Here is a 9,581-nt window from a genome sequence, read left to right as displayed (position 1 = left end):
AGGGGGAGTTTGTGCTGTCACACAAACAACGAATGAATCTCCCACATGCAATTCATGCTGCCTCCTCTCCCCCGCCTGCCTCCTCTCACCCCGAATGCCAGCTGCAGCCGGCCCCATAAGTCGGGCTGCCCCAACAAACTGGTAAAGCAGCTTCCAGTGGATTCTGGCTGATTCTGGCTACGCATCTGTGACGAACTGGGACTGTTCTTACTGTGGTCTTTGAATGCTGACAGGGGAGTGTGGCTGGGATAGTCTGCATTGGGGGATGGGAGACTGACCGGAGAATACCTGAGCATGTAACATGAGAACCCAGGAAGGGGTTAGAGGCCAGGTGACACCTTGGCCCGGGAAACTGAACAAAGGCTGTGGGAGGGGTCGCTGAAGGGAGAGTTTCAGGAGCTGGCTGGTGGAATGGCTGGGAGGCAGACGGGGCTCTGACCTCCCAAGGGGGCTGGGGTGTCCGAGGACCCCAAGATGGACCTAACTGAGGGGGTCCTGTTTTCTGTGCCTGCGGGCCCTGTCTTGAACTGTGTCCCTGTCGTCTAAATAAACCCTCTGCTTTACTGGCTGGCTGAGAGTCATGGTGAATCGCAGGAAGCCGGGGGTGCAGGACCCTGAGTCCCCCCACACTCCGTTACAGGATCACCCCCATCAGCTGGGTGTGCTGGGCCGACCCCATGCACAACAGGGGCAGCAGCGCGGCCTCCCTCACGCTCTGATTGTGACTCGGGATTGTGGGGGCTTCTCACCTGTCCCATGGAAACGTGGCCAAAGGCGCCAATTGTCCCTTCATCAAAATGGCGCCATCTCCCACTGCTGCCAGCGGGGCTGAGGCCTGCGCGAGGGCCGCCCCATCCCCACGCTCTGTCTGCATGTGGCAGGCAGGCTGCCCTCCTGACACTGGCTGCCACCTCCCGCTGGGCTCCAGGAGGCTGAAGCCGAGCCCACAGGCAGACTGGCTGAGGCCATGGTTCAGGGCCTGGACAGCGCATGGGGACTGTGAGGGGATGTGGGGGGAAGGCTGAGTGGGTTGCAGGGGGATGTGGGGGCAGGGATAGGGGGCAGGCTGAGTGGGACAGAGGGATATGGGCATGAGGGAGACAGAGTGTGTAGGGGGAACGCTGACAGGGGTAGTGGGTGTGGGGGGCAGGGAGAAGGCTGAGGGGGGCAGGGAGTGTGGGGGGCAGGGAGAAGGCTGAGGGGGCCAGGGAGTATGGGGGGCAGGGGGAAGGCTGAGGGGGGCATGGGGATGGGGCAGAGGGGAGGCTGAGGGGGTTGGAGGTGATCATGTGGGATATAAGAGCGGCTGAGGGAGGTGCAGGGGCATGTGGGGGTAGGGGGCAGAAGAATGTGGGGGAAGGTTAAGGGGGCCGGGGTGTGGGGAGCCGAGGGAGGCTGAGGGGGGTACAGGGGGATGGGGACAGGAAGGAGGCTAAGGGAGGCAGGAGGGAGGCTCAGGGAGATGTGGGGGGCAGGGGAGAGGCTAGGGTTTGTGCGCACAGGACAGTGCTGGGGCTGGCAGATGGGGGGATCATGGCAGCTCTCCCAGCCAGGGAGGTGGGGTGGCCTTCCTCTCCCAGCAGCCGGGGCTGTGCTGTGCTGCAACGTTCCCAACTCTCAGGCAGGGCTGGCTCTAATTTTTTTGCCGCCCCAAGCAAAAAAAAAGAGTGCCGCCCTCCATAGCGCCGCCATAACACACGCCCTCAGCACTGCGACGCCACCCCACCCCAGCGGAGCGCTGCGTAGCCGAACCCCCCCTCCCGCCCCCCCGCGGAGCGCCGCCGAACACAACCCCCTCCCACGAAGCGCCGCCGAACCCCCCCACCCCCACGGTGCGCTGCCAAACACACCCCACCCCCGCGGAATGCCACACCGCCGAACCCCCCAGCCCCCCGCAGAGCACTGCTGAACACACCCCACCCCCGCGGAGTGCTGCCAAACACACCCCACCCCCGCGGAACGCCACACCGCCGAATCCCCCACCCCCCGCGGAGCGCCGCATATCCAAACACCGCCCCGCAGAGCGCCGCCAAACACCCCCCCCCGCGGAGCGCCACCGACCCCCAGAGCCTCCTGCGGAGCACCGCGTAGCCGAACACCCCCCCCCGCAGAGCGCCGCCAAATGCCGTGTCGTCAAACCCCCCAACCGAGCGCCGCCGAACACCCCCCACCATGGAGCGCCGCGCCGTGCTACTAAACCCTCCCACCGCCACACACATCTCCCGCCGAGCGCCGCGCCACCAAACACCCCACCACCGAGCCGCGCTGCCAAACAGCGCCCCCGCGGAGCGCCCTGCCGTGCCGCTACACCCCCCCCCCGGAGCACTGCTGCCGAATCCCACCCCCCAGTGTCCCCCATGCGCCCATCCGATGAAACAAAAACAACCCACCCCACCCCCAGCGACCAAACTCCCCCCCTCCAAAAAAACCCCCCCACCCCAAGATTGGCCGCCCCTTACCAGATGCCGCCCCAACCACGTGCTTGGTCGGCTGGTGCCTGGAGCCGGCCCTGCTTTCAGGGGCTGAGTGCGAGTCCCGGGCTTTGGGCACCAACAGGAGGAGCTGCCGTGATAGTGGGAGAAGCTCCTCTGACGCCGTGATGTTCAGGGCTGGGCCTGCGGGCAGAGCTATGTGCGAGAGCCCCGGGGCTGAGGGCACAGACCTGCCCTGCTCTCCCCGCGTGTCTGACCCCATAGCAGAGAGGGTGCCAGGGCAGGGCACGGGGGACCTCAGCAGAGGAGAGGGCGGCGGGAGGCAGAGGAGTGTTGCTGCTGGGGGCAGACAGTACCAGGCAGTGGCTGGCAGTTCCCCTGCCTTACGGGGAGGAGAGGGGAAGTGGAGTCTCCATCGGAGCAGCCAGCAGGAGCCGGGCATTACAGGCTGACTTTTCTACCTGGGATGATCACACCCATTGGCCGGGGAGTCAAAAGCTGGATGTAAAAACATGCTCTGATTTGTTTTCTTTTTAGAACAAGGAACCCACCAGCCTCACTGTTCCTTCTCCCCCCTCTGGTGAATACTGGGTCACCGCACGGACAAGCCCGTCTGGTGCCTTACTTCAGGGCTCAGTTTCTTCTTCAGCTGAGGAGAAAGGAACCATGGAACAGCAACATAACGTCACATTCCCGTTCCCCACCTGTCCTGTGGGGTCTTCTGGCCTTTAGAGCTACTGGTCAGGGCCTCCCCCAGTCTGCGGGGGGCCACAGGGCCTGCTGGCCTCCTCGCAGCCTCTGCTGAGGCTACAGGAGAGAGGTCTCTTCAGTTTGCAGAAAGAAAGAAATCTCTGGGGTGAGCACACGGCAGATGTCTGTTTTCCCAGGGCCAGATGCTGCCACCTGGTCACTGGAAGGGCCCGTGTGACCTCTGACCACAGATGAGGGAGGACGCCCAGCCTGGCTAGACAGATTCCTTCGTGCCATGGCTGGGGACAGAAGCCTGCAGCCAAAGCTCACACTGCAGGAAATAACCTGCAGAGGCCTTTCATCTCCCCAGGGTCAGACGTCACCACTAGGAGAATGTGAGCGCCGGAGCACTGGGGGAGCTGACCTGAGATGGCATCCCAGGGCACAACCACCTGTGTCAAGTCCATTCTGATTCCACCCTCAGCAAACATGCAGGGAGCTCTGCGGTCAGGAGAGGCGCTAGTCAGAATTTGCCAGTGGAACTGTTTTTCCATCAGAAATTGCCAGCTTGTCAAAATCCAAACGTTTCGTGGGAACACGTCGATTTGGACAAACCTTCCGACAGAAAGCAGGCAGGTTTCGCACGGAAAGCTGCTTGGCTCCCTGCCAGCTCACCCGCCTGCCCACCTGCTTGACAGGCTGATGGGGGGCCTGGGCTTTCAGGCTGCCGAGAGAAGCCCTGGCTCCCAAGATCCCAGGGTCCCCGAAACCCTCTCCTCGTAGGAGTAATGTTCTGGTTACTGCACAGCTCTAGGAGGAGGGGAGGTATCCGATGCCCCACAAGCCACCAATCCTCCCTGCCAAGGTCCCAGTAACTACAACAGCCTGTGAGAACATCCTAACCTTTAGGGCACTTTCCCTGCCAGGTGAAAGGGTGCGAGCTGGACCCCCCCCCCCCCGCCACCAGAGTCCAGCACTGCCGAGAAAGCCAAGTGTGGACTAAACTAAGTCCCTGGTTAATCCTTTCCCAGGGGAATCCAGAAGCCACTGATAATTGCAGGCTACATGGTGACCTCTCTCCCAGCTCACTCCCCGATCCTGGAATAGGGGTCGGTAAGTCCTGGACGAACGCCGTTCAGCTGGGAACATGCTCCCCCTTCTCGTGCCGAGGATTACATGAGATGGGTGTAGTGGGCACTCCCGATAAAGGGGACAGTGTGACAGCTGCCTTTCAAATAGGCCCCAGGCATGGGGGGGCCACAGCACCCAATTCCTCTGCCCCCCCAACTTTCTTCGCTGCTTTAACGTACAATAACAACCTGCTCTGCTGACACCTCTGACTCCTGAAAGCCCTAACGCTCCAGGGGAGCAGGCCGTGCCCTTCCCTGCCCTGGTTGCCCCGGGTGTTACCTCGGAGGGAATCGTTCCAGATTCCAATGGGTGGCAGGTCCAGGGAAGAGCCTTATCTGGGGGGAGGCTGTACCAGACCCGCCCGACCCAGGCAGGCTCCCAGGTACTCACTACTCGGGGCTGATAAGGCTCCTTAGCAGTTTCTCTCCAAACAAATTCCAGTTCCTTCAGGTCACCTTCCACTGCAGCTTGGCCAAGGGGCCCCATAGCCACTAGCCCAGCCAGGGATCCCAAGTGGGGATTGTCACGGCTGGCTCCTCCCTGCCGCCAGCAGCTCTTCACTGCCAGGGAATTCCTGAAATCCTGTGTGCCCCTCCCCCACCCACGTCCTGGGGCTGTGAGTGCCCCCCCCCGGACAGCCCCCCCCCTAAGCTCTGAGTGCCCCTGGCCAGTCCCTCCCCTCAGCCCCCACCCACCTCCTGGGACTCTGAGTGCCCTCAGCCAGTCCCCCTCCCACACCCCGGGGCTGAGTGACCTTGGCCAACCCCCGTCCCTTCAGGAGGAACTCCCAGTACCCACCCAGCCCCCACACCTCAGGGTTCCCCTCCCTGCGGCTCTGTGGCCATACCCCCACCAGGGCCGGCTTTAGGCCAATTCAACCAATTCCCCTGAATCGGGCCCCGTACCCAAGCCCCGGTACGGTGTACCGGCAAGAGCCGGTGCGCTGTACCAGGGTGGCCCGGCTTCCCCAGGGGGCAATTTAAAGGACCTAGGGCTCCCAGCAGGGGCCGGAGCCCCAGGCCCTTTAAATTGCTACCAGACCCCCACTGCTGGAGCCCTGGGGTAGGGGTCCCGGGCTCTGGGGGCTATTTAAAAAGTCCGGGGCTCCCGCTGCCTCTACCACCCCAGCCCTTTAAATAGCCACTGGAGCCCCGCTGCTTCCCCAGGGCTCCCGCGGCTATTTAAAGGGCCGGGGCAGTAGAAGCAGGGGAGCCCTGGGCCCTTTAAATAGCCTCCAGAGCCCTGGGATAGTGGGGGAGTCGGGGGCTATTTAAAGGGCCGGGGCTCCAGCTGCCTCTGCTGCACCCCGCACCAGCCCCGCACCCCCTGCCCTGCCCGCAGCCAGCCCCGTCTCCAGCCAGCCCTGCACCCCCTGTCCGCAGCCAGCCCCTGCTGCACCCCTGCCCTACCTCCAGCCCCGCCCCCCTCTGTTCTGCCCACCCCCCTGCCCTGCATGCAGCCAGCCCTGCATCCCCTGCCCACAGCCAGCCTCTGCCGCACCCTCTGCCCTGTCTCCAGGCAACCCCTGCCGCACCCCCATGTGGCCCTGCCCAAAGCCAGCCAGCCCCACACACCCCTGTCTCCAGCCAGCCCCGCACCCCTTGCCCTGCCTGCAGCCAGACCCTACCTCCAGTGAGACCCTGCCCTGCCTCCAGCCAGCCCCATGTCCACTGATGCCCTGCAGTTCCCAGGGCTGTAACCCTGCACACCTGCTTCAATGAGGGGGGCAGGGAGCAGCTGGGACCCACACATATGCACACCACTAGCGTGACCAGACAGCAAGTGTGAAAAATCGGCACAGTGGGTGGGGGATAATAGGATCCTATAAGAAAAAGACCCAAAAATCGGGACTGTCCCTATAAAATCAGGACATCTGGTCACCCTAGCACACCCCCAGAGAGTGGCGGGGACCCACACACGTGAAACGGAGCTCATTAATAACCGATCAACAGCATATATGATGCAATGTACATAATATATAATTTTATTATTTATATAGTTATGGAAAGTAAATAATACATGGAAGAAATTAAAGGCTTTTTTTTACATTTTTTTTTGTAAGTCATCCCTGCCGGGGCCCCGCCAAAAATGTTCGAATTGGGCCCCGCCCTTCCTAAAGCCGGCCCTGCTGGAGAGAACAGGAGGATTCAGTCAGCCGGGGCTGCCGATCCTTCCCATTCACCAGGGCTGCCATCCTGCGGCTTCAGCATTAGTGGCTGGGATGACTTGGGGAAAGGTCTCAACCTCCCCACATCCCACTTCACTGCTGCCAGAATCCCTCCTGCCCCCCCCGCTACAGTCCCCTCCCTACCCAACCTGGGTGGGGCTGGAGGAGAGGGGTCTGAGAACTTGAGCTGTGGATTGGAGGTGGAACAGCTGTCAGGGGCACTGAGGGGGAGGTGGCAGGAGCTCCCCGTACAAGGAGGGGGGTTGCCACTGGAGGTCACTAGGAAGGACAACAAGACTCTATCCTGGGGGTCAGGAGGGGGAATCCATCCCTCAGAGGTGGGCAGGGGCTGGGTGGAAATGCTGCTGGTTCCAGGGGCCGTTAATCCCCCCTGATTCCTCGGAGGCGTCTGAGTCTCAGACAGGTTCTCGTTTCCTTGCAGCAGGAGGACGTCACGGCCAATGTGATGCGCCAGCTCCGTATCATGCGGCACTTGCGCCAGGTGCCCGAGGCGCTGCAGGGCCTGTGCCTCTGAGGCCACCAGCAACTCCCGCTCCCTGCTGCAGGTACTGCTCTGGCTCTCTGTAAATGGGGAGCTAGTGGAAGGGGAAATGGAGCCCCCTGGCACTCACAGAAACCCTCTCCCCTCTCTGTGGAGCAGGGTCCTTTCCTCTGCCCCCAAATTCCTTCATCTGGGACAGGAGCTCTTTCCCTCACACCCATTCCCCTCCCCCCTTTCCTTGATCTACCCCCATCCCATTCCCCCTGCGCCTAGGCAGAGCTCTGCCTGCCCCATATGGTGCAGAAAGGCCGTTGTGTCAGGGCCCCACCCCTAGCCCCACTGAAGCTCGGAAAGCTCCACTTTTGAGGAGGTGGGGGTGGGACAGAGACTCAGGGCTAGCTTCACCTCCTGCCCTTTATTCTCCCCTTGGCCCTTCTATGGGGTCTCTGGGTGTGAAATGAATCGGAGCCTCATTCCCAGCTGTCTGCCAGGCCCTGGGATCTGGCACAGCCTCCCAGACGGGCACAGCCTGCAGCTGAGCCCCGTCAGGGAGCAGTGGGGACAGGTCACCTCATCCCATCAAAGCAAGCAATGCTGGGGGTCAGAGAGGCTTAGATGGGAGACCCTGCTCTCTCATGGAGGTAAGAGCCACGTACTCCTTGGGGCATGTGGGTCTCTTGGGGGAGAAATGGGATCCTCGATGCACAGCCTGGCTGGGAGCTTCCCCTGTCCCTGGCTCCCAGCTCTGGGAGAGCGACGCCTCCATCATCGTGCCACCCTGGTTTTGTTCCTAAGAAGAGGCTTCCCAGAGACGTCCTGGAACCTGGACTCCTGAGAGCGTTTCCAGTAGGAGGCTCCGGCCCTTCGGGCATAAAGAGAGCATCAGGTAGTCTCGTTCACATGGCATCTCCGGTCTCCAGCCCCACTTCCCGCAGCAGGGCAAACGAAGCCATCAGCTCCCAGAATCCCAACTCTTTGACCCCCTTCCGCTCAGCAGTGGGGTTTCTCCAGCTCCCTCACCACACCTGTCAGCCTCTGATGATGAAGGGCCTGAATGTCAGAGTCCCCAGAACGAGCAAACTCCAGTTCCAGGCAGAGGAGCCTGTGCATACTCAGCCCCTCTGGAATCCAGGTGTGAAACGGGGAGCAAGGACCCCAGCCCAGTAACAGGAGGAGTGGGCAGAGCAGGCCTGTAACAGGGTGCTTTCCCCTGGGCTGCACAGCCTGGGGCTTAGCCAAGCTGATTACAGAATGAGCCCGAACTGAGAGGCACCATATCCGCCCCCGGAAAGAGCCAGACTTCAGTGGTGATACAGCCCAACTGGGGCAGCAACAGGATTGAGAACAAGGTAGGAAGTTCAGAGCAGCAAGGAAAGCCTGGAGGGGAACTTGAAAAGAGAGGTTGGAAAAGTGCAGCAAAGAGAAAGGTGCAGACCTAGCTGTTGGGTCCAAGACCCTGGGCTGCTATCAATGTCAGGGTGGGACTGGGTTCCCCTACCGGCCCCAGAGGAGGCGGCGTACATGCACCTGGAGAGGGTTCCCAAGCCCAGCAAGGGGGCTACAGGCTGAGCAAGTGCCCCAGCGATGACAGAAGGACTTCTGTCTGTGGAAAGACCTCTTTGGACTTTTAGTGTGAGCCAAGCTGGGCCCCAGAAGGGTGGACTAAAGGTGTTGACCTGGCCGGAGTTACCAGGCAGAGAAACTGCCGTGGTGCTGGAGCGACCATGGATGGGGGACGCTAGCCCAGCGAGAGGGCTGTGATGCCATGCCTGGCCGCCGGGGGGCACCTAACGATGAGTAGATTAATTTATAATTGGCATAGTTGGCAGGATTGAGTTCCCCCTGTGATCCGTGAGGGAAGTCTTGGTTGCTGAAGGAATCATAGAATATCAGGGTTGGAAGGGACCTCCGGAGGTCATCTAGTCCAATGCCCTGCTAAAAGCAGGACCAATCCACAGACCCTTTTTTGCCCCGATCCCTAAGTGGCCCCCTCAAGGATTGAGCTCACAACCCCGGGTTTAGCAGGCCAATGCTCAAACCACTGAGCTATCCCTCCCCCCAGCAGGTGTATCAAGGGACCAAGCTGGTCGCTGGATTTCCCACTTCAGTTCCAGGGACTGGCTAAGGAGATCTAGGGGTTTCTTCAGCAGCTCCTAGAAAACCAACAGACACAGAAGGAAGTGCAGGTGGAGCTACAGACGCAGCAGCAGCAATACCTGTGAGAGATCCTGCAAAGGGAAATCAACCCAGGGTCTGCTATGCCCATGGACAAAAAGAGCAGAGAAGGAGAGCATGCCTGGGCTGTGCTGAGAAGGTTAGCCCAGGGAGAAGGGCATGAGAAAGTGTACAAGCGTGGCCTAATGCCAAGATAGGAGCAAGAGTTCTTTGTTTTGGGGGCAGAGAAGCAGGCCATATCAAAAGACACGGCCTGCTTAGGAAATTGCTGAGTGGCTGAACGAGGGGCCAGGGCCCTAAGAAGTTAGCAAGAAAGGAGAAGGTGTCCTCTGACACAAACCCCCATGAGGCAGGCAAGGTGGAGGTGGCTGGTGTGGCCATGGACCTTGCAGACCCTCCACCAACACACCCTGTCGGGTGCTGCAGGGAGATGAAGGACGAAATGATTGGCCCAGAGATGAAGCAGACTGGAGGAGGGACAAAC

This window comes from Malaclemys terrapin, chromosome 6 (assembly GCF_027887155.1).
Source record: "Malaclemys terrapin pileata isolate rMalTer1 chromosome 6, rMalTer1.hap1, whole genome shotgun sequence".
Lineage (NCBI taxonomy): Eukaryota > Metazoa > Chordata > Testudines > Emydidae > Malaclemys > Malaclemys terrapin.
Note: the sequence above shows the minus strand (reverse complement) of the source record.